Source organism: Halichoerus grypus, chromosome 12 (genome assembly GCF_964656455.1).
Source record: "Halichoerus grypus chromosome 12, mHalGry1.hap1.1, whole genome shotgun sequence".
In the NCBI taxonomy this organism is placed as follows: Eukaryota; Metazoa; Chordata; class Mammalia; order Carnivora; family Phocidae; genus Halichoerus; species Halichoerus grypus.
In genome coordinates this window covers 87,034,977-87,053,556 of record NC_135723.1, presented here as the reverse complement: position 1 = coordinate 87,053,556, position 18,580 = coordinate 87,034,977, and the positions used below count along the sequence as shown (strand labels likewise).

The 18,580-nt window shown below is 38.1% G+C and overlaps 1 protein-coding gene and 1 pseudogene across 4 annotated transcripts in view; one reads left to right on the top strand and one right to left on the bottom strand.

Moving 5' to 3' along the window:
- Window positions 1-18,580, top strand: part of CHCHD3 (coiled-coil-helix-coiled-coil-helix domain containing 3) — a 271,596-nt gene that overhangs the window by 68,091 nt on the left and 184,925 nt on the right. The gene's annotated exons all lie outside the window — the stretch shown is intronic.
- Window positions 12,393-12,996, bottom strand: LOC118535325 (large ribosomal subunit protein eL18 pseudogene; annotated as a pseudogene).

Sequence of the window (18,580 nt, the reverse complement as noted above, 5' to 3'; positions counted from 1 at the left end):
TTCCCCCTAGAATACTGTTCACACATTCATACCCAATGGGAAATGTATTCTTAACCATGTTTTATGTGGTTTGAGTTTTAAACAAAATGAGATTGAAGTAATGATGTTGTATAACTTGCTTCCCCCCACCCCCCAGTCTTATATTGTGGTCCTCTTCCCATGTACAGTGTATACAGATCTTATAGATAGACTTTAGATCTGATCATAGACACCATTTCAGAAGACTTCACCTAGGAAAAGTAATACAGTAATAATAGATAATAAGTAATAATACGCAATGGTAATAGCGAACACTTTTTGAACGCTTCCTTTGTCCCAAGCACTGGTGCAAGCACTTTGTACATATTGATCATTTAATCCTCCCAGCAGTGGAGTGGAGGAGGTTCTGTTCTGCTGGTACATGCACATTGCAGGTGCAGTGTCCGAAACATAGAGAGGTGTACTTGCTAGTCTCATGCCCAGAAAATAGGTTGGGATTTGAACACAAGCATCTGAAGTCATACTCATCACCACTCTACTTGACTGCGTCTCAGAGGCTCACTTATTTTCTGGTCCAACAGTGATGTTACCTATTATATATTAGTCTGAATGTTCTCTCTGAGGCTCTTTTGATATGGTTTACTGAAGTTTTAGGTTTTTCAGATTTCAGTACACTCGGTTTTACCTTGATTATGGAGCTCAATAAATAAGGAATTTAGTTTTGAAAAGAATTCACAAGTGAAGGGATTTTTCTTTAGTATTTTTGTTTTTTTAATTCACATGACTATATTTTGAAATGAAACTGTCAAAATACTGTCAGTGGATGAAAATTAATATTTCCATAAATTTTGCTGTAAAATATTGGGAATTGTGTATTTCTTTATGAATCTACCTGTCAACTATACAATTCAGTTTTTATAGACTTAAAGAAAAAAAGCCCAAACTATTGTCCAAGTGAGTTTCTGTAACTTGTTATTTGTACAGCCCCAAGTAGGTTTGACGTAGAAAGCACTTTCCTGAAACTACTGAAAACTTAGGTGTTAGCCTAACAAAAATTGAGGGTAATATCAGAATTTTGATTACTGATTATTCGTGCTCCATTCTTTTTGCCTTATGTCTCTCCTTTCCCCCTTATAATTAATTAGCCCTGTTTCTGCTTTTAGTATATGTGCTGCCAAAGCCAGCACATCCCTGTCTCTGCTTTTAAAATGTATTGCAAATCCATTTATCTCTCACCATTTCTATCCCTACTTAGTCCAAGCTAGTGGTTCTCAGTTGGGGGATATCCCCCCCCACTTGACCTTCTCAGTTGTCACAACTTAGAGGGTGCTCCTGGCATCAAGTGAGTGGGTGGTGGCCAAGGATGCTGCTAAATACCCTATGATGCACAGAAACCCTGGTCTCAGCCATTATCATTTCTCAGTTGTGTTATTACAAAGTCTACTCCAGGGAGCCACGCTTGTCTCCAGGTTCTACTCTTCACAAAGCAGAATTAGTGTGCTTTAAACATTTATTTATTTTTTAAAAGTAATCTTTACACCCAATGTGGGGCTCGAACTCATGACCCTGAGATCAAGAATCGGGTGCTCTATCAACTGAGCCCACCAGGTGCCCCTAAAAATGTATTTTGAATCATGGGAGTTTATTTGCTGAAAATTCTGTAATGGCTTTTCATTAGATTTAGCATAAAGCCCAGACCTTTCCATGACATTCTAGTCCTCTGATTCCCTTTATATATTCATATGCTCATGCATCATCTCTTACCACCCTCTCATTGAATGTTACAACGAAGTCAGCTGCAAACCTCTTTGTGCCTACAGCTCTATGCTGCTTTTGCGTGGCTGGCCCCTCTTACTATTCGGTGTTCTTTTCAGCCCCACGGAGAGGCTTTCCTTGATTATTTTATCTAAATCTTCTTTCTTTCTTGTCCTCTCACTGTGGTTATCCTTTTCTCCACTTTGTTTCTTCTTCATAGCACTTTGGCTATTGATTGACTGTCTCTTCCACTGGAATATAAAGGTCTATGAGGCCAGAACTCATTGTCTTGTAGTAAGTGTCAACAAGAATGCATTACCAAATTAAAGTAACATTTTATGGGTATGGTTAAGTAGATTAGAACAGGATAGAATTTGTCCATAAGGGAAAAGAGGCAGGAGAATTATCAAATGACAAGAGCAACTCCCACTTCATGATTGTGCTGGTGCGTTTATGGACACCACACCATGCTGTGCTGGTGCGTTTATGGACATGAGCTCTGCGCTCCCCGGGAGCCTTCTGATTAGGCCTGCCTTAGCCTGTGTGGCAACCTGTGGGATGATGCCCCCCACATTTCCCTGGGATCTGAGGCTGGGCGACCCCCCGCACCAAATGCTATCCTGGGAGGAGATGGGGATGGTGGCTCTGCCCTCCACGGATTTGTTCTTCAGCTGGAACGCGGCTCCGAGAGGCTGGGTTCCTTGCCCGAGGAGCTGACAGAAGGCAGCATAAGGATTCGAATCCTGCTCTTCCCTTCTGCGCCTCTTTCCCAGCTCTTCCTCTTCAGTAGTTAGTTTTTGGATCTTAGGAAACAGCTGTGGTTCCTGTCTTCCCCTCTAGGAGGCTTAATCGGCTCTCTGGTTTTGAAATGGGGACTACATTTTTAACTCCAGAGGCAGCAGTTCTTTGGTTTCAGGTGACTTAGGCAAAAAATGATCTACCTCTCTATCCTGTCCTGAGACAGTTGCTTCGTCAGCATTGTCTAAAAGTGAAAGACGGGCATTATGAGAACATGGTGTGGGCTCTGGACTGTTTTGATTGGCAATGAGAAACCTACTCAAAATGTGAACTACATGTAAAATATATCCTGTGTCACACATTCATACTTATATGACTGACCCAGAGTGGGTTTTATCTAAGTCTGTGAGCCTTGAATGTTGGGACGGAAGTCAGGAAGTCTGCGGCTCCTGCCGTGCACCTCTCATTAGTCCCCGTGAATCCTTTCGAAGGTGGTCCCGTTTTCCTTCAAAAGGAGCCTGGGGTCCCATGGATTTGTATTTTGAAAATCTGTGTCCCTTTACCTGGTTTGGTGAGAATTTTTTGGTTGAATCCTGAGAGATCATCTCTTCTCTGCTTTCCCCAGCCTTCCTGGCTCCTAGGAATCCGTGTCCACACGAGGCCCCTGGGGAGACAAAAGCCCAGGGTGGCCCACGATGGCAAATAGTTCTGAGTTTCAGTGTTCCTGTATGCTTTGCTATTTGAGTGTTGTCTTGTGCTTCATGCTCTCTTGTATCCATCCTCCCACTCCTTCAATTTTTTTTTTTTTGTTGGTTGACTTTTTTTTTTGTTTTTTTCATTTCTGGCAGCTTGTCATAGGAATGACACAGACTCAGCAAAGTCAGCTTTAGACAGCTTTTTGCAGACAAGAACAACAAATTCACCAGTCAGGGAGCAAAGTGAGAGAAAAATGAAGAACAATATTAGAAAAGAACCCTTTGGGAAGCTGCACAAAAAATGTTATATTAAAATCGATACCAGGGCTTGACCTTTTGTGGTACTGTATATTTTAAAGCCTTCTATTGATTCTCTTTTAATAACATGTTTATTCTAGTTTACTGACATAAGCCTAGGGAGAATACAAAAAAGAAAAGATCAAATTCTTTATTATGGTGGTCATTTAAATTTGTCTCAGGCATTTTTCATGGCCGACTAGTGTTATCTTTATGTATTTAATATATATCATTCTTACACAGTATAAGACTATGAAACAGTTATAAAAGTGGCAAAGTGATTTTTTAATTTACTTTTGTTGAAAATATGCCTGGCCTTGTTGTGTCATAGAAATGTCACCCCACCACCTCCCCCTCTAAGAATTTCTTTCTTTTCTGCATGTGTGCAGAAGACAGAAAAGTCTCATTTTGAATTCCACCTACCCCTCAACCCCAAAAAACATTGGTAATATAATCTGCCAATTCTGGGACCATTTGGAAACAATTCTCTGCATAAAGACCACTATCTTTGACTGTATAACTAATGGCAGAATGCCAGAGAATAGGAAATTGCCTTACCTGACCCCTTTGATCACTCAATCTTGTCGTTTCATAGACAGAAATACTCATCGCTTTTCTCTGTGAGCGGCCATTCATTGTTCAGTCAGGAAGGCAGCCCTCTTCAGGGTGTTGTCCAGTCCTGAACTGATTGCACTGTGTGCTCATCTCCTCCAGTTTTTCCCATTAGGAGAAAAACAGGATTAATTTTCTTACCTCATTCCGATGATTTTTCCCCAACATACAGATATTAAGAGGTATCCAGAACTGCAGGAAGGACTTGAAAGATACACCTGGAAAGGTTATCCTGTAAATGGCAAATTAAATGAGATTCAACCTGTAGAACATCAAGTTAATAGGCTTGGGGAGAAATAGGATGCTCAGATCTAATTCATGGTTTTAATATAATAGTCCTGTTGTTTATGGGACATCTGATATCACTTGTTGAGAAGCCAGACAGCAATTCCAGGAAGGCTGTAATGAATTAGAGGACATTTTGAAAGGGCAAATAAATTAATCAAGAAGCTAAGAGAATCAGAAGGGAGACCTGTATTGTAGCATGGTGGGGAGAGAGCTCAGCAGGGATATAGCTTAGGGTCCCTGAGGAGGTCCAGAGTGTTGCGAGTTTACCCCACCTGTGAGTCTTTAAGTGCTGAGGGCATCTGGAGGCAGCCGCAGGAGCCGTGACGGGGCCATCTTCTCTGCCCACTTCTGGTGGCTCCTCAGGCCCTCGATAAGGGGAACTGGCTCCTGAGTGCCGGCCTGTCACCGAACCCCTCTAGAGTCTGTCTCTGCTTGTTTATCTTCCTTGTCCCATAAGCGATTCTTTCTTTAGCCTGGTCTGCTTTCCTGTGTTCTTTCATCCCCTTACCCATACTGTCTTCCTAACACCTGAGAAGATCTATGGAGAAAAGCAAAGTCAAAGGCACACAGTAGTAATACGAAGTGTTTTATTCTAATTACCAAAGTAATGTGCACTGTATCCAAAATTAGAGAAAAGTGGCTCAACAAAATGAAGAAAAAATGAAAATTGCCGTAATCCCACTGCTCATATAAAACCATTGTAAATATTTTGGAACACAGACATAGCTAAGTGGGGGAAAATAACAGAAGTGATGTCATATTGTCACTATTGTTTTATTTTTGTTCTTAAGATGTATCGTGGATGTTTTGTCATTAGATAATTTCATGGTAGTTCACCATTAGACACTTAGCTTTCCAAATAGTTCAAAATGTTTCACTCCTGTGGATACTGCTTTGAATATCCTTGTTATTAAATTTACACATATCCAGTGTTATTTCTTTTCCTATTACAGTATTATCCAGTAGTACTTTCTTGGGTTAAGTTTTTACAAGTGGAATTACTCGGTCAAAAATTATACAAAATAGGGGCATCTGCATGGCTCAGTCGGTTAAACGTCTGCTTTCGGCTCAGGTCATGATCCCAGGGTCCTGGGATCGACCCCGCGCGGGGCTCCCTGTTGAGTGGCGAGCCTGCTTCTCCCTCTCCTCCCCGCTTGTGGTCTTTCTCTCGCTATCTCTGTCGCTATCTCGGTCTCTCTCAAATAAATAAATAAAATCTTTAAGAAAAAAATTATACAAAATATTATTGCCAACATACCTTCAAGAAATTGTGCTATTTAACTCACTACCAGTGAATCTGTGCTTTGTCTCAATGTTGCAAATTTTGGGAATATAGTAGTAAAACCAGTGTCACATTATGCGCATACGATCATACCTTATATCTGTTTATTTGGCTAGTATTTTCATTAATTTTACATGGGTGGTTCTTAGTGGGATGGAGTAGTCTTTTTGTTGGTCTTGCTGTTACTGAAGGGGTGCTGTGAGAGTTTAAGCACCTACTAAATACTTGCCAGATAATTTGGGGTTATTGTTAAGTCCGTATAGACTAAAAAACTCAGTTTATAAACTATTACTCAGTTTTTTTTTTTTAAAGATTTTATTTATTTATTAGAGAGAGAGAGCAAGCACGAGCTGGGGAGACGAGGAGAAAGGCAGAGGGAGAGGGAGAAGCAGGCTCCCCGCTGAACAGGGAGCCCGATGTGGGGCTCGATCCCAGAACCCTGGGATCGGGATCATGACCTGAGCCACAGGCAGACGCTTAACCGACTGAGCCACCGAGGCGCCCTATTACTGTTTTAATCTCTTGGTTAGCTGTCTCTAGATATAAAAACCTGTCACTGAGACCTGTGTACAGCTGATGAGGGACAGTAGACTCACAGTAGTGAGAGACATTATGGGGCCAGCGGGCTCTAGTGGCCCTGAAGTGACTTGGTATTTCTCAAATTGCCACAGTGGACCTGGCCTAAATGTGATTTGGCTAACTGATCAACACCATGTGTACCTACGAATGTATGATTGTGTCCTAAGATCAGCTGTCAATAGAAGAAATAAACCAGCTTTGAGATGTGTCCAGCTTTGTAAACCATGCCCTGCACACAGTTTGTACTAAATAAATATTTGTTGAATGTTGAATTTGGCCATACTTTCATCTTTTAAAGGATAACATAGTGTTTGCTTTTTGCTTGCTACAAAAAATGAAAGGAAAATCAAATAAATTTGAAGAAATGAAAAACATGTGGCAAGTGGACGACTGAAGTCTAGGCTTAAAGAAATTGCATTGCTTACACTTTATTTTTTTGTGTTTTGATTTTCTATAATTACCTAATTTTAAATTTGTAATTAGCACAGCTCTTGTTTTTTTTTTAAAGATTTTATTTATTTATTAGAGTGAGTGAGAGAGCACGAGAGGGGGGTGGGTCAGAGGGAGAAGCAGAGTCCCTGCCGAGCAGGGAACCCGATGCGGGACTCGATCCTGGGACTGCAGGATCATGACATGAGCCAATGGCAGTCGCTCAACCAACTGAGCCACCCAGGCGCCCAGCACCGTTATTTTCTTAAGTGTTTATCTTATTCTAAAACGTGTACTTAAACATTTCTGCTGGAACTTCTTTTGATTCTGGACTAATAGCAGATGCAGAAGACAAGCTAGACATTCAGCTTCACCCCGGAGTAAGGGGGAGCCTGGGGATATGCATGCACCTCACCCTTACATCATATATGCAGGTGAATATAATGAACACGGAAGTGGCGTGGAGATGGAAGAGATTTCAGGGTGTGTGCATGCACGCTTGTGTTTTTACACAAGAATTGGGAATCAGAAGATGGGTTCTGGTCTTTCCATGTCCACTTATTAACTGTTTAAATATGGGTGAATCACAGAATTAACTTATATCTAAAAACATGGAAACAGTTATAAAAGAGTATAATCCTACTTGTCTCCTAGTGTTGTGAAGATCAAACAATATGCCGCAATTGCCTTGGCCCTATAAAGTTTTATAATAATGCTATTTTTAATAATAAAAGTAATGACAGTTATTACCACAGCTACTTCTACTACATCTATTAATCTCTTGAATAAACTCCCTTCTTATTGCAAATATGACAGTGGAGATGTGATGCAGACATTTAACCAGCAGAATCCAAACAGACTTTCTTCAGCTTGCTGTATCATGGTGATTAGACTCCATAGATCACTGAGCCAAAATAAAAAGTATCTGTATTTGAAAATTCTTTTCTCTTTTCCCTTTCCTACCCCAGGTCTAGAGACTGTTCCCCCTTCACACTGCTTTTTTATTTATATTATTTTCATCTGCTACTTAATTATCCCCGTGTTTAAATTGCTGCTCTCCTTCCCTTTTGGGCATATATCATAATTCATGTTCTACCAAGAGGTAAGTTAACCTGACCTCTATGCTGGATATTGTTTTAAATCTTGGTTCCATTTGAGTTTTATCTTTACTTATAAGCTAGCTTTACTTATAAGCTAGCTTTTCTGAAACTCTCCTTTTGCTTTCAGGGCCTGCTTTTGCAATGCAATCAGTCTTATTTTCTAGGACTCTGAAGCTGCTCTGGTATTCTTCCTCAGGAGATGGTGTATTGGTTTGATATGGCTGCCATAGGAAAATGCCACAGACTGGGTAGCTGAAACAATAGAAATTTATTTTTTCATAGTTCTGGAGGCTGGAAGTCCAAATTAAAGTGTTGTCAGATCTGGTATCTCCTTTTTTTTTAAAGATTTTTATTTATTTATTTGACAGAGAGAGACAGTGAGAGAGGGAACACAAGCAGGGGGAGTGAGAGAGGGAGAAGCAGGCTTCCTGCAGAGCAGGGAGCCCGACGCAGGGCTCGATCCCAGGACTCTGGGATTACGACCTGAGCCGAAGGCAGATGCCCAACGACTGAGCCACCCAGGCGCCCCAGATCTGGTATCTCCTGAGACCCGTCTTCTTGGCTTGCTGATGGCTGACTTCTCTCTGTGTCTTCATCTAGCTTTTTGTTTTCCCCCAGTTCAAGAGCATCCTTGGTGTGTCTTCCTCTTCTTATAAGGACACCAGTCGGGGCACCTGGGTGGCTCAGTCCTTAAGCATTTGCCTTCGGCTCAGGTCATGATCCCAGGGTTCTGGGATCGAGCCCCGCATCGGGCTCCCTGCTCAGCAGGAAGCCTGCTTCTCCCTTTCCCACTCCCCCTGCTTGTGTTCCCTCTCTTGCTATGTCTCTCTCTGTCAAATAAATAAATAAAATCTTTTTTTTTTTTTAAAAATGACACCAGTCATACTGGATTGGGGCCCCACATTTAGGACTGCATTTAATCTCAATTACCTCTTTAAAGGACCTGTCTCCAAATACTATCATTTCCTAAGATTCTAGAGGTTCAGGCTCCAAAATATGAATTTTGGAGGAGGCACAATTCAGTCCGTAACAGAGGGATAGACTGATATATACATGTAAAAATTGATGAGTATAGTTTCATAGTTTTCCCTCAGCAGGAAATTCTCATATTAAATCTTTAACATATCTTTCAGGTCTAAAATTTTAAGTGTTGGTTTTCTTTTTTTTTTTTTTTAAGATTTTATTTATTTGAGAGACAGAGAGAGAGCACGAGCAGGGAGAGGGGCAAAGAGAGAGGGAGAAGCAGACTCCCCTGATGAGGGGCTCGATCCCAGGACCCCGGGATCATGACCTGAGCTGAAGGCAGTCGCTTAACCAACTGAGCCACCCAGGCACCCCTTAAGTGTTGATTTTCTAATGGAAGTTATTTTTATCAGGACTTTCCAATGATTATGGCTTGAAAACCTTAAAAAGGGTTAGGGTCAAGATTTATTGATTTGTAAAGATGATGTCATATGTCCGTATTTGTCTGTTTTTATCTAAGCAGGTATGTGGGTAGTAGTAAAACAAATGAGCCAAAGGGTAGCCCCTCAAAGGTGGCAAATTAATATGGGCGAGATCTTGAGTTGAAGCTCTCTGAGCCACTGCAAGTGTAAAACAGAAGACTGTAAATTTGAACTTGACAACTAACTATAAATGGTAGTGCATTGTCACAGTAAGGAAGGAAGTAAAATCGGTCTTTACAGTCACATAGTACTTTTTCACTGTCACATATGATGGACAGTGACAGAATTATCATTTCTTCGATTATCACATTTTTGAGTCATGTGAGATATTTAGCCAGTTTTATGTGCTTTACACAGTTTAAAATAAAAGCTCAGTAGTTGTATTTGTTATTTTAAACTTTGCTTTAAAAAAGTAGTGATTTATCTTGTCTTCCCATAGAACTGACCTGAACCCAGAGAGGTTAATTTACCACTTGAAGCCCATTTTTAAAGCATACAGGTCTCCAGGTATTTTTAAGAGCATGTTTGCCAATTCTGTACTTCTTTAGCCCTATAAACATGGGTCTTAAGGAAATTTTTAAGAATTGGCAATAGTAGGAGTTTCAAGTTCTAGCAGTCTTCCACAAATCATGCTGCACGTTGTCTTTGAAACATTTATATTACTTGACAGTTTTCTGAGGTTCATCTTGATTAATTTTAATACATAGATCTTTAATACTTTTGGGATTTATTTTTTCAAATATCCTAATCAACCTCATTGGTTACTTAACATCTTTTCACCCCATTTCCATGCTCGTATATGCTCATATATATAAATTGCTATATATATATGCTCATTTATATGTAAGATATGTTAATGTACATATATTTATATACATAAAATATATAATATAAATATGTATAAATAACAAATATATAAATACATATATTTAGCATCTCCTAGAAATTCAAATACAAGTTTTATTTTTCAATGACTAAGCCATTTTATTTCACCCTGGAATCTGTAATGAAACTGTATAATAATGTCAGTTATTTTCATTTTTATTCTTATTTAAGTTCTACTTAAATGAATGGTAAGTTAATATCATTGTAACATTTAAGGCCCATATGAGTGTATTGCATATAAAGATTTCAGGAGGCGTCATTATTGTGTGACATTAAATGGAAGAGTAGTTTTAATAAGGGTTCTGTAGATACTTGAAAAGGAAAAATTTGAAAATGTGTCCCTATTTAAATAGTACTCCCATTCTGAGTTAATTGTATTAAAGCGAGCTAAAAGTGAATTAGAAATTGAAGCAGGGATATAGCCTCTAATAGTTTTGTAATGAGTGGTCTTTTTTGGTAGTACTTACTTTCATGCAGGTTGTCTCTCTGTATAAAGAATGCTCTTTTTGAGCTGTTAAGTACCACAAATAAAATTATTTTAGTTGTAGGAAAGCCTAATTACGTCGATTTCTTTCATTATAGTAATTATAAATTCACCTACAATATGGGAGGGGCAGGGATGGGCTGAAGGTTACCAGATGGAGATCTGATTTGACTTTTAGCTTTGCCTTTTAGTAATCTGTCATCTTGAGTAGCTGACTTACCTTCTCAGTTCCCTTTGTTGTGAAATGAGGTTAGTAAGACTACCTACCTGATAAGCTTATTTTTTTTTTTTTTAAGATCTTATTTATTTATTTGACAGAGAATGAAAGTGAGAGAGATCACAGAGGGAGAGGGAGAAGCAGACTCGCCTCTGAGTGGAGAACCCGATTCGGGACTCGATCCCAGGACACTGGGACATTAAATTTTCCATACAAAATGCTTATTTTTTACAGAGAACTTTTGTCTCTTTGAAGAGTGTGATGGTTAAGAGTGTGGCCTCAGGGGTCAGACTGCTTGGGTTTGAATTCCAACTTTATGGGTTACTAAGTCAGGGACCACATAGCAAATTACTTAACTTCTTTAGAGGTCAATTTCCTCCTATGTGAGATGGAGGACAATAATAACACCCACATTAGGATATTTTCAGGGCTACTTTGAGGACATGTCCCTAAGTGGGGCATTCCATGTAAAGTTCTTAGAATAGCACAGTGACTCACACAGAATCGTAGTACATGTTCCATATATGTGATTGTCTGTCTTGTCCGTCCATCTATCCATCCGTGCATTTCAGAGAATTAGTCCCTAGTTGTATAGAGGGAAAAACCTACCTGCTCTCTTCTGCATGTGCCCTTTCTCATTTCCTCTTGCCTTCATCATTTCTAAGGAGTGTAGAAAATCTCTCTGTTGGTGAAAGTGCAAGAAAAACAAGCTAAGTGAAGCTAGATGAACTTTTTCTCTTGTGCATGAGCCACTGATTATGTTTCTTCAAGGGTTATGCCATGCCTAGTTCCAAAAGTGCTAAGTGGGAGAAATGAGATAGGGCATTTTTTTTTTCTTATCGGATTAACAAGTGGTTGAAAAATAATCAACTTTTAGCTTGAAAAAATAATCCTTCTGGTTAATTTAAGTGTTAAAATTGATAATGATGCTAAATGGTTGATTCTTATGCATTGGTGCCTTCACTTTTTTTTTTTTTAAAGATTTTATTTATTTAGAGAGAGTAGTGAAACAGTAATATGCCATGAGCTGAGAACTGATGAGAGAGAGGTTTTAATGGACACCTCCTTATTGCTTTGAAATACTAGGAAGAAAAATACCTAACTTGTACATAGATACACCTTTGAGACTTAATGTAGCCCAGTGTTGTCCTACGGCCACGAGTAATTATTAAATACTTGAAGTGTGGTTGGTCTGAATTGAGATCTGCTTTAAGTATAAAATACAGATTTCAAAGACTCAGTGTGAAAAAAAGAATATAAACCAGCTCTTTATAAAAATATCTCTTTAATTGTATTGATTATTTATGGAAATAATTATTTTGAATGTATTCAGCTAAATAAAATACATTGTTCAAATTAATTTGACTTGGCTCTTTTTACCTTTTTAATATGGCTTTTAGAAAAATTTAAATTACATTTGTAACTTTAATTATATTTCTTTCAGTCAGTGCTCTAACGTTTTTATTTAAAAAATTCATTTGCATAAAAATGGCAACATCACAAAATTGAAAAAAACTGTTCTCTTTCCCCAGTGGTAACCATCATTAACAATTTCTTGTGCGTTCTTCCTGCCATTTTTCTAAGCATACTGTGCTGCTCTTAAGTACTTTTGTTTTGTTTGTTTTTTTTAGCATTCAAAATCTTTAATAACAAGGCAGGATCTGGGGTTAGTTTTTGTAGCTGCGGCTGGCCCTGCGGCCTCTGGCGTGCTCGAACTTCCGGCCCTAGGATCTCATGTAGGGTTTGGTGTGGCTGTGCGGGGTTCCCGGGGCCTTGCCAAAATGCCTGTACACCTCTCGGCCCTTGCGTGGACCAGAGAGCAAGACGGTGCCACAGCCCTTGGGAGAGTCTAGGGCCAACTGGTCGAAGGTGGGGATCTTGCCTCCAGCCTTGAGGATGCGGCTCCGGGCACGGCTGCTCACACGCAGTGTGCACACCTTCAGTTTGGGCACCTCCTGGACATGCGTGTCGTCAATTATGGTCCCTACAACCACAGCTGTTTTGTTTTCCCGGCCAGGCAGCTTCATCTTCCGGATCATCCGGGAAAGGGACAGAGGTGGCCGGTTGGTGCGACTCATGAACAACCTCTTCAACACGACTTGGTTAAAGGTAGAGTTGGTTCGTCTGGCCAGAAACTTGTACAGCTTGACCAACAGTCTCAGGTAGATGTCCTGACTCTTGGGCTCCTTGCGCCGAACCTTTCCGTCCTTGTTGTGGGGATGTCGACTCCCATGTTGGCGCCTCCTGCTCAGCCCTCTTAAGTACTTTTTAAAAGAGGATATTCATAAAAGCTACTGTAATTTAATATAGATTTTTGGATTAAGGTGGGTAAAAAGTGCCAAGTGAATATCTATCGGCCTTTTTGTCTCAGTTATTCACACTTGAGGGAAGTCTAATTACTGAATCTGTGTTCCCTTAAAGAGACACCATCATTACCTGCAGGAGCATCAGCACCAGTGCTTAGGAGGAATTAATTAATTTTCATTGAATTTGTAGCATCAGTTCTTTGAAATGGTTTAACAGAAAAAAAATTGACTGTCACTGATTATGGTGGTAATTAAGATTTTATAGTGAATGAAGACTATTACCTGTCATTGGCAAACTTTTCACGTTTTCTGCAGTAGACATTTTAAGGCAGTTTTGTTTCTGTTTATCTCTTTTTGAAATAATTGTTGATATAATTGCTGATCTGGTAAAAATGGAATAGAATTAATAGCATTATATAAATGTTATGATATAAATGAAGGAATGATACTGTAGTTGATAGTAGAGTCACTGATTTTTTTTAACATAATGTTTTGTATACTATTCTTTTTTTGTTTTTTTTGGTACACTATTCGAAGCACATAATAAATGTTCAATAAATACTTTAATGATTAAAACATGTTATATCAAGTTGAATAGTAGAGCATTATCACTTGATAATTTTTCTTTTTTCCAAATTGCAAAGATACTTTGTAAACTATCAAAAAATGACATTAATGGAAATACAGATGTTAGAAAATATTTCACCCATATATTTGTGTTCATTCTGCTGCTTTTTTATGGTCAATATATGTAACTGTTCATTGTATGCTTGAAAAGAATATGCATTCTCTTAACTGTTGGGTGTAGGGTTCTATACATGTACATTAGATAAAAATTGTGTTCAAATCTATAATCTTCTATGTTTTTTTCTTTTATACTGTGTCATCCACTAGTTTTTTTAAGAGCTGTGTTAAATCTGTGATAGTGGATTTGTCAATTTTGTCTGTATTTCTGACAGTTTTTGCTTTATATAGTTTGAGGCTATGTTACTAAATGCATACGGGTTGAACATTATATCTATTCCTATTTAATTGAATCTTTTGTTATCATCATGTAGTCATCTTTATCCCTAATGACACTCTTTAACTTAAAGTCTATTTTGTCAATATTAGTGTAGCTGCACCAGCTTTCTTTTGGTAAGTGTTCGCTAATTACATTTTTTCCATCTTTTTATTTTCAGTCTTTCTGTATTTTAATGATTTTGCTGTATCTCTTATAAACAGTATGTAGGTGGATTTTTATAATCCAGTCTATTGATCTGTGACTTAACTAGCAAGTTCAGTCCAAATTATACATATTACAATGGCTAATATATTTAGAATTATCTGCCATTTTGTGCTTTTTGTCTCTTTTTCCCTCCATTCTCCTGTTATTTTTTGTTTATTTTCTCCCTTTTTTTCTAGAAGCTAAATGAAGCAGCATAGAAATTGCCATTGTCTGCTCTTTTTATTCTAACAACCACAGTGATAATCCAAGTGAAGGGTTTTGTGCAGACCCTTCCTGGTTCATTGTAGTTGCTCAGTAAATGTTACATAGATTTTTCTGTGTTTACTCACATTGGTGTAATGCTTTGAGTATGACCTAGTGCTTAACAGTGTTTATTTAATTTGATTCTACAACAATCATTTGACGTAAGGTGTTACTATTTCCAGCTTCTTACGAGAAAAACCACCAGCTCAGAGAGGTTATATTGATAAATTCAGTATGGCAGAGTAGAGTTTTAAAGTCAGATGTTCTAATTCTGATGTTTTAGTGATTATTGACATGGCTGTTAGGAACTGTGAATGCAGATAAATACTGGAAACTGGGCCTTATTTTCATCCTTTGAATAGTGTTTTATTTTAAAAGCACAGTAATATTAACATTCCAGTTAGTACTTTACAGTCCTTTCTTCACAGTTCTGTGGTTTTGGGCATTACTTCACTGATTTAGATAAATCTCGTTCTTGTTGCTCTTCATATATTAGTTTTAAGACGTAGGATTGTTTGCAAATAAGTCCAATAATGTGTGCATTAGATTGACACTGAACCAACTTCACTGTGTGAACCTTTAGATTAGGCACTTAACCTTTATAGAAGATAAGGAGATAGGTTATTTGATCTAAAGTTAATACTTTATAGTTTCACACATTTTTAAAAAGAGGAATAATCAAATTGACATGTTGATGCAATTGGCAGATGTGATTCTTAAATGTATTTGAATGCGGACTCCCCAATGTTACCTTTACGATAACCCTCCTTTTTCCACCTCTTGGCACAGACGTGAGCTCCTAGTAATTTAAAAATTCTGATGAATGACACTTGATAAACAGTGTGATGTTGTGAATACTGATAAGCGCTAGAAATTCAGTTGGTGAAGCATCAATTTCACACCTGAGACCCCAGCTCAAAGTTTAGGTTAAAGGTTTGCCTGGAGTCTGTAGTCTTTTTCTCAGGTCCCCTGATAAATGCAGTGATTCTAAATCACATTTTTCTTCTGCATCAAATCCAGGCAGCACTCTGAATCATTAAATATTAAACCTTATATTCAAGAACATTATTCACTCATTAATATTGCATTGCGGCCTAAACTGCATTGTTCAAAACATTTTAGGATGTTATGCAAGTCTGTCAAAATATATTAACAAACTTAGTCATGTTGAACTAAGCAAAAAAGTGACAAACTGTTTGCACCACAAACGTGTTGCAGTTGAATTTTTGTACAATGTAAGCATTTTGAGTTGGGATATTTGGAAATCACTGTAAAGATAAAATGGATGGCAGTGGGAGCCAGATGGAATGAATATTCATCTTCCATGTAACATCTGCTATATATCTTAATGAAATTTATAGTTCTCCCTGAAATTTTTCTTCCTTGACAGTATTTATTTATCTTTAAAATTATTCTAACTAGGACTTGAATATGAGTTAGTACAATTCTAGCTGCTTATAAAACTGAAGTATCTAATTCAGGGACCATTTTTCAAATCTCCATGAAGGCTATCGTCATTGCAGAATCGAAGCTAGATACGCCTCCTGTGAACTGTGGAGTAACTGGGACGCTTTTGATATTTGGCAGAGTGTAAGAGAGTGATCGAGTTCAAGCCTTGGTTTCTGTGACCAAATTTGTTCTGGATTGCTGTGAACGCATCTGGTTTCTTGCTGCTTTTCACAACCCTGTTAGTTACAGTGAGAAGCCGTAAAATTCTTCCCATGAAGGAAAATGATAGAGGCATTTTTGGGTTTAAAATTGTTCCTTCTTAAAAAAAAGAAAAAAGAAATCCTTTTTCTGGTGGAATAAGGAAAAGCCAAGTAGTAAAAGGTGTGAAAATACACAATTGATGAGATACATTGTTTTTTGTGCAGTGGCAACACCACATTTTATAAGCTTTATCTGAAGTACGATTACATTGATTATATTACACGTTAGGGTTATTGACATTTAATGGGTTAGAATTTAATGAGGGAGCTCAGTAAGAGAGTGTAGGTTGATTTTAAAACATTCTTGATTACTTAAATATTTTTAGACAGGGGATGAATTAATTTTCCTGTGATACGTGGATCAGAAACCTTGTAGCCCATGGGCTCATCTTGAACACCTACAGCTGTTATTTCAAAAAGGATAGAAATGGGTATTGTGAAGTAAATAATGAAGGTGGCATAGTGAATTCCTGCTGGCTGAGAGTTAAATTATTCATTTTGTTAGTTTAGCTAACATGGTTCGTGCTGCGTGGGATTGGAGCACTACGTCAGTGACTAATATTGCATAATTAAAAAGCCTTAGTTCCTCAGGCCAATAATATAAGCCAAAATTTAGAAATGGTTGTTAACATCGTGGAAATACAGTTTTATTTGTATAAGTAGATGTGTTTTACCTAATCATTTTGAAGTTTTTACGTTATTAAACATTCATGTATAACACGTAGGCAGTGTGCCCAGGATGTTTTTAACTGTAGTTAATCTTGCAATTCCTTCCCCTTGCTTTGATTACCACCCACAGTGTTTTTCTTCTGGATAGGCTGCCCGGGAGTAAATGGTCCGGCTCAAAAGCCTGAGTACACTCGTTCTCACTGCAACGATGCAGTTCCTTTTCTCACTTAGAATTATGTTGCAGATCAGTGAAGGGGTTTGGGAGGATCACCACCGCTATAACTACTAAATTTGAGGGACCGCGTAGCTATTTATGTTAACTGAAATGTTAATGTATTACCTTTGCAGTCTTGGGAGCTCTGAAGAGAGAAAGACCTAACAGAGGCCTCTGAATTTCTGTGTTCTGTTATACATAGTATTTTGTAGTCATAATCAATGTATACATAGTATTTTGTAGTCCTAATCAACATGGCTGTGATCTTTAGTTTATGCTTCCTCACTTAATGTCATTTTATATACAGATAATACCTTCCGGAATAGTGCTATAGCAGGATTTCTCAATCTCGGGCGTCTGTGGGTGGGGGGAGAAAGTGGAAGCACGTTCTGGATCATCTGTTAGCCACTTGTTGCCATATAATATCACTGCCCGTGTTTGCTTTTGCAGTTGCATTATGGCCAAATGACAGACGATGGAGGGCTTTGTCAGGGGAGGGAAGAAAGACTAGAAGTGTATGTTAATGTAATTGAATCGGAACACCGGACATTTTACTTTGGGGGGCTTTAAGCATTTTGGTTCCCACAACCAAGATCATGTAGTATAGTGACGAGCACATGGTTTTTAGAGTCAGAAATCTAGAATAGAAATCTTACCATATCCTTTCTTATGTGATTTTGAACAATGCATTTAATTTCTCTCTGCTTCGGTTTCTTTAGCTCTGAAAGGTGAATAACTACTACTCTGTGGAATTTTTGTGAGGATTAAATGAAATAATGTATGTAAAACACCTGTTAAAATACCTGGCACAAGGAGGTACTCCCTAAATGGTAGCTATTATAATATTATTGAATATTATGCATATTTTTTCATTTAAATGGCATAAGTTGTATGTGAAAATCTTCAGTATTCAAAATAACAAATGAAATGGACTAGAGAGTGAAAGGACCACATGGGTCTGAATGCCTTTTGTTAGACTGAATTGGAATTGTGTTCTGGTAGACTCCTTACCAGCAAGGCCTGGATGTCCTGCTCCGTCTCCTGTAGGTTGATTCCTTGTTCCTACACTAGGGTCCACAGATTGAATTTGCAAAAAATAAAAAAATAAAAAAAAAACAAAAACTCTTTAATGCGTTTTCATTTCAGGCAGCTCCATTTGTTTCTTTCATTGTTATCTTTGATGTGAATTCTGAATGGTTAATAATTCCTATTTCTTAAAGTATGTCTGTGATTTTACTTTCGAGTCAGAGATGGAAAATATCAAGCGAGGGAATGAATATGAACCCTAGAATGAGAGTAGGTAAAGTCATACAGAATTTTACATTTTTGGCTCTTGTGATACATCTTTCTGCTCTCTCATGTTCTGTTTAAGGGTGAAAATTAGATGAAATCCAGTATACTGTTTAGTGCGGCTTTCAGATCAATG